The following is a 7,412-nucleotide window of genomic DNA, read 5'->3' as shown; positions in this document are numbered from 1 at the left end:
CCCATTTTCTTTTTCATGATTCAGATAGAGAATAAAATTCAAAACAGCATTCCAATTTACTTCTATAATCTAATTTTGTTATTTTTTAGGTATCCTTTGTTGAAAAAATAGCAATTCACATGGGTGAGCCAATCACAGGAGGCATCTATGTGTAGCCGCCAACTAGCAGCTACTGAGCCTATTTAGATATGCTTTTAAACAAAGGATATCAAGCGAATAAAGCAAATTAGATAATAGATGTAAATTGGATTTGTTTTTAAATTGCATGCTCTTTCTAAATCATGAAAGAACAAATTTGGATTTCATGTCCCTTTAATTTTAACTTTAGTGTAGAGATCAGAGGTGGGACCAAGTCATTGGTTTGCAAGTTAGAAGTCAAGTCCTGAGTCTTTGCATTTAAAGGGGTAGTAAATCTACACAATAATGTTATATAATTCTGCACTATGTGCAGAATTATATAACATTATTATTTTAGCGCCAAGTTTATAAAACAAAGTATTTCTAAGAATTTTGAGCAAGAACTTAGAATTTTGTATTACGCTGCTCCTGGCTCTACTGAGCGGGTCTGTTATTTACCTAAGCGCATCGCTGCACGCTGTCTAGTCACAGCTGGCCCGGTCGCGCCATTAAACTCAATGTAGCTCGCTCCCAGAGCTACATTGTGTAGGTTTACTGCCCCTTTAAGTCCCGAGTCAAGACAGGCAAGTCCAAGTCAAGTCTCAAGTCAACAAAGGCAAGTCTAGGTCAAGTCCTCAGCTTTAAGCTTCAAGTGTTCAACAAGTCATTAGTACTCTTTGCATAATATAGTGTTGGAGTATTAATTACTGTATATAATGTATACTAATTCACATCAGGAAGGTGTTTAAAATATGTTTATCTTTTCCCAGTTCAATTTCATGTGAGAAATTGTGACATAAGGATAAACAGTGAAAAAACAGTCAAACAGCAAAAAAATGCGAGGCAGGGGGACAGGTAAAAATTAAGAACATCAATTAATTGTAGAAAACGGATAAAATTACAACAGTCGTATCTTAATAAGTACAAAAAGCCAGTATAGCAGAGGTCTTACGCGTTTCAGCTTATGCCTTCCTCTTAGACCGTGCTACACCGGTCACTAGCGGCAACTTAAATACTATTGAAATGCCAAACTCCTGTTACATTTTTTGCGTAACTGTCTAAACCTTAAAGAGACATGTACTTTTAATATCCTTATGTTATTGTTACTAAACGCTAATCCCAGAAGTAAGCTAATAGCTGTTACTAGCAACTATTAAGAATAAGAGATCACTGCATATGACCTATTAGTATCTATTACTTTTTGACAACAGACCAAATTGATAAATGCAGAAAAAGATACTAAACTAGAAAGAACACAAATCCTTGTTATTGGTCCTATGCACAAGCCATAAATATATCCTAGAACAATGTACAGATAGATTGTATTTAACATATACCTCAATATCTCTATATCTAACATTCTCATATTAACAGGAACAGACAATTATGTTTACATCGTGCAGGCTCAATACAATAATCCTCATACATCCAGCATTAGAAAAGGACTTATCCATAGACATCTTATTCTATATATTTAGTTCAACCTATTTAGAGGGAACACTAGTATTAATAATACTAGTAGCAAATTAAATGAGTTACAGAGTTACCCAAGTTTAAGGAAAGCATATAGAAAGGCATATGTACATTAAATCTTCAACAGAACTCATATTTCCAAAGATTTGGAATTGCAATTTTCCAAGTTTACAATTTATTGCAAAAAGGTAACACTTATGTGGCTGGAGATGCAAGGAAACATTTCAAGATCTTATTACATTTACAGAAGTATATACACTTAAATATTGATGTCAAGGGACTTATCTCCAAGAATTTATAAGATCGGTCTGTATGTTAAGACCATCTGGTACCCTGGATTTGAGTTTAAATATCCAGAAAGCCTCTCTAGTTTGTAACAGCTTATCTCTGTCTCCTCCTCTCCACGGCATCTTGACCTGTTCAATCACCTGCCACTTGAGATGTTCTATGCTACCAGCATGGGCACTTTTAAAATGTAGGGCTACCTGGGAGTCTGGGAAGTCTGATTTTATATCCCTAAGGTGCTCCTTGACCCATTCTCTAGCCTCCCTTGTGGTAAGCCCCACATATTGAACATTACATATGGTGCATGTAACCAAATAGATTACATATGTGGAACAGCAGTCGGTACATGCATTATGGGAAAAGACCCTTTGTGTCACCGCTGACTGGAATTTACCTGAGTGCATGTACACGCCTTGCAGCTGCCATATCCACATCTGTAATGTCCTTTGCACTGTAGCCAACTGCTACCTTGTCCCTTCTTGTTTTTTATCTCACTGGGGACCAGAATATTTCCTATGGTCTTATTCCTTCTCAAAACACATTTACAGCTTTTCTGGGCCCAGGGGTAAAGATCCTGGCTCCCCTGTAGGATAGGAAAGCATTTTTTGACTATTTTAGTAATGTCATCAAATTGATTGCTATAATCTGTTACAAATATAGGCATGTCATTAAACTGATCTTTATTCATATTTTTACTTCTAGACAGTAATACACGTCTGTCCAACTTGTCTACTTCTTTAGAGGCCCTGTCAATTAAACATTCAGAGAAACCTCTACTCCGAAAGCGTTCTCTGAAGATGGCTGACTGCTCACAGTATTCTGCTTCTATAGAGCTAATCTTTTTTAACCTCATGTACTCTCCCTTCAGCATCCCAAAATGTGTATGCTTGGGGTGCATGCTCCTTGAATGGAGTAAGCTCTTCCCACCTATCGGTTTCCTATTCAATGTGGTAACTATAGTATTGCCTCTCCCTGAAAGCACTAAATCCAAAAATTCTATTTGGTCAGCACTAATTACACTAGTGAATTTCAGACCCACTGTATTTATGTTAAAGCCACATACAAAGTTCTCTCCTTATAACACTGATCCCCCTCCAAATAAAGAGGAGCTTGTCAATGTATCTTTTGTACATCACAATCTCTCCCCTCCGGGTGCACCTCTCCCCAAAGATGTGGGACAGTTCCCACCAACCCATATATAGGTTGGTGAAAGTTGGCGCAAAAGTTTCCCCCATTGCCGTCCCACGTCTCTGGAGATGGAACTGGCCCCCAAAGGAGAAATAATTGTGTGTTAGAAGGAAGAACAGTACTCTCAAAATGAAACTTATATGCTGAGCCGCATATCCTGTGAATTCCTCTAAGAAGAACTTAGCCTCCATACCTCTATCCAGTGGAATACTGGAATAGAGGCTGACTACATCTATAGTCATCCATATGTATTCCTGTTTCCATTCAATACTCTCCAGCATTGTCAACAGTTCCTTGGTATCTTTCAAAAAGGACGGGAGTCAAAATCCAGTAATGTGTATAAGTCTGTGTCTCCTAACTGTCTAAGGGCCTCCTAAACATAGTCAACCTTGTTTAAAAATACTACATTTCCCCCTTTATCACTTTGACGTATCACTATAGAATCATTACTCTTGAGATCATTTATAGCTCTGATCTCTTTAGTAGGATTATTCCTGATTCAGGGAGGGGTATCTTGTAACTTATCTAGTTCTACTTCTACTCTATTGTGGAAAGCTTCCAGGAACACACCCATAGTGCGTGTAGGATAAAAACTGGAGGATTGTTTGAATTTAACATTAGGGTTCTCATCCTGTTTTGACTCCATTTCTAACCTCAACAACTGTAAATAATCATTTGCCTCAACAAAGGAGACATCTACCCTCCCTTGTTCTTCCTGCAGTCCCTCTTCTCTGCTCTCAGACATAATAGGTGTCTGCTTGAAGTGAGAGGAGGAGGAGCAGGTAAGCTGTGCATAGGCGCGCTGCAGACACTAACATTTCAGCTCTCTGATGAGACCACACACAGAAGGAGCAGTGATTAAAATGAAAAGTGACTGAGTAAGTTTTCACTCTTTATTAACATACTGTGTACCAGCGTGGGACTTGTCCTTAACGGATCTGGCACGCCATTGGAGCGTATGGCCAGCAATCAGGAACTGAAATAGTTGCTAGTTACTATGCCTAACATCCGAGTAATATGGTAGAATAATATTAACACTATTATAATTTTAATATTATTCTACCATATTACTCACAATTATGAACATAAGATGACAATATCCCTGTGTTAGAGAGGATTTGAATAAATAAATAGGTGAGAATGTTTGTTTTCTCCTATCTATTGTCTATATAACAAGTATACCACGCTATCTATATTCAAGAATAAAAGCTGTTTCAATCTTATCTGCTAAGCAATGCTATCTATGCCCCATTTGTGCACAAACCACACATCCATTGATCCCCTCCTATACTTCGGACAATCCAGAGTTAACACTGTGAATGTCCGTAATGCTGCTTTGCCTGATAGTCTGACACAACAACAGCAAAGTTCCTCTATCACACCACTCACCTACCAAACTCAGTAGGCGGGTTCTTCAACCCGATAACCAGTACTGTCAAATGGAGTGCCTGACCCCTCTGAGGAAGCGTATAGTAAAACGCGACCGCATCAGGGGCACTCTCTTCACTTTTTAATTGCACTCTGTTGTTGTAAGCTCAATATAGAACGTATTTAGTTTAAAATACCGTTGCCTAAAAACATTGCTATTCAGGAATGAGGGGAAGGATGAGAAGGGTATTACTAGAATAATTTTTACGGAACGATTACTCTACCCCAATATAAGGGATACAGGGCATTGATCCCAACTTGAAGTTGTTCCTTAATAAAATATTGTTATCCTACACCACCTATCAAACTACTCCTCTGGATAGATGCTGAATTAAGCAACATTGTAACAAGTTTCTTCAACGTAGCTGTGTTTTTAATGGTAATTCTGGCATGCTACAATAGTTCATTTGTATATTAGAATTGAAGCTGTCAGTTTAAAGAATTATAAGTAAATGTTACATTTTAATGAGTAGTTATTAATCCATGTGCAAAAGAGCAATTTTTGTTTCCCTAGTTCTTTGATAGGGTTTGTTTTTTGAATACTTGTTTGTAGATTGTTTAAGAGATTTCTCACCAGGAATTCAGTCTGTCACAGCATGTGTGTAAAGTGTTCATATAATGGTCAGACTTTAACAAATAACCTTAGATAGTGACATTCTGAGATTTTGGATAACCTTTTTTATTACTATTTTAAGCTACCTCCTCACCCCGCCTCCACACAACACTTTCAAATGGCATTTTATCATATATTTTTGTTTGACCAACAATAAATATCTTGGGGTGTAATTAAAACAAAAGTGAGTTTTAAATATATTATTTTGTTTGCCATTCTCCAGGGACCATCCTAGGTCACAACTCTGACCGTTAGAATGTATAAATACTTTGCAAGTCATAAAGCTCAAGTCCAAATCACTTTAAAATGAATGTACTTGCCCAGGGTATAAAATGTATATTTACTACCCTCCCAGTGCCTACTTTATAACAATACTGTTATTTGGGCTTTCATCTTCGACTATTATTGCCTATTTTCTTCCAACCCATTTTTTTGGTACCTTTGAAGTAGCATGTTCTTAAAGTTTACCATTCACCCAACCCAGTAAAACTTGTTTCTGCCTTTGTTGACTAGAAGCAGAGCATGCTCGGTTTTTCTACTAGTGCTTGAATCTGGCAGTAAAACGAGTCACAGGCGCATAACAGCTTTTGTGTAACCAATCATGTCTGACTGCTACTGCAGCAGAGATGCGGGACAGTGAGTAAATGGGGTGGTAAATAGAAAACAGATTTACAGCTGCATGCACCATAACACATAACAGGCATGTGCAGTATGTTATATTAGGGTATATAGCCAGTATATTTTTGATTTTGATGTCTCTTTAACATAATAATATTTATTAAATATCTTCAATTTGTAAAACTGCCCTCTAAATCTGTGATGGCCAACTTCCTAACGCATGGGGGCTTCAGATCAACATTTTAGAATCCTTAAATGCTGCATATAAAAGTATCGCTGTTAAACACACACACTATATTTCCAAAAAATGTCCAGTAATACAGGGACAGATTAAGGTAAAGTTGACGGGTCAGCTCTATCTGATGTTCTCCTCTCCTCACCTTGTTTTCCTATCACTAGAAAGTCCCCAAGGCTCACTTTTTTGTTCTGTGTATTTTTTCTTTTATTTGCTTGGGGCCACATAATCTATGATGCACATTTTTAGTTCTGCTTTTTTTCCTGGGAACCACAAAAACTAGTGTAGAGGGATATGGCTCACAAGTTGGTGATCCCTACACTAAATCAGAACTTTAAAGAAACAATATACATTATATATTCAAGGATGCAGAGCAATAGGACTCTTTTGTCGTTTAATGTAATAATTTAGGATTCATATCTCTTATCATATGTCAGTCTTTTAACATAACATAACAGTCTTAGAACATGGAAAGTGTCAATGTTAAATAGCGGTGCCTTTGACTTCCACCAATCCTAAGGCGTGTAGCCGTTTGTAGCCGAACACAGGTCAGTAGGTAGGAAACGTTCTATTCGTGGTTTCCCTTTTCACCTTCACTCCGCCATAGCAGCAATTTGACACCTAAGTGGATAGGGCTTCTCCAACTCACTCTTCAATTCAGGAAAATGCAGCTTTTAAGGTCTCCACTTGGCTATCAACAAACTTCAACAGGAGAGCAATAATCCAGTTTAAAAGTATTTTATTGGTTTCAAAACATAAAATCATCAAGAACATAGCTAGCAGGACTCCAAACAGCTGACGCATTTCCTGCCTTAACGGCACTTTATCAGAGCTGTTGTACAGGTATTTTACTTAAGTATTTAATGGCAAAGGGATTGTCTATTGCAGCCAATCAAATCCTATGTCATTACGCACATTCAAATTCACATATTAAACATATCAAAGCTACAACTTAATTCACATATATCGTACAATATAAAAGTGAAACAAAGAGAGAAAGGGTAACTTTGTTGTTACATATTCTTAACAAAAGTTTATGTGTGACAAATGAAGTCTAACAAGCTTGACTATAATAACAGAAAATGCTTCGCTGCATCCAGGTGAATTCTTTTGGCTGCGCGCGCAGCCAACATTCTGTTGGCTGCCTCGCGCTGCCAACATTCCTTTGAGGATGCGTGTGCAACGGCCAACGGACGCGTTACTAACATGATTATAGTATAGATAGGTAGATAGACAAATTTTAACCCATAAGATTAGAGTTATCATATATTTCACAGCAACATATGTGAGTTGAAGAAGGAATACTGTGCTAATATTTTCCTGTGTTTATAGATAGTATTTTTCTTTTATACCAAGTATATATAATTTATTTGCCCAGTGATCCTATTTTCCCTAGGTAAAAAATTGCCGTCCAAACAACTTCTGATCGTGGTCCCCCTAATAGCGGAAGTGAAC

The sequence above is a fragment of the Bombina bombina genome, chromosome 5, assembly GCF_027579735.1.
Source record: "Bombina bombina isolate aBomBom1 chromosome 5, aBomBom1.pri, whole genome shotgun sequence".
Lineage (NCBI taxonomy): Eukaryota > Metazoa > Chordata > Amphibia > Anura > Bombinatoridae > Bombina > Bombina bombina.
Note: the sequence above shows the minus strand (reverse complement) of the source record.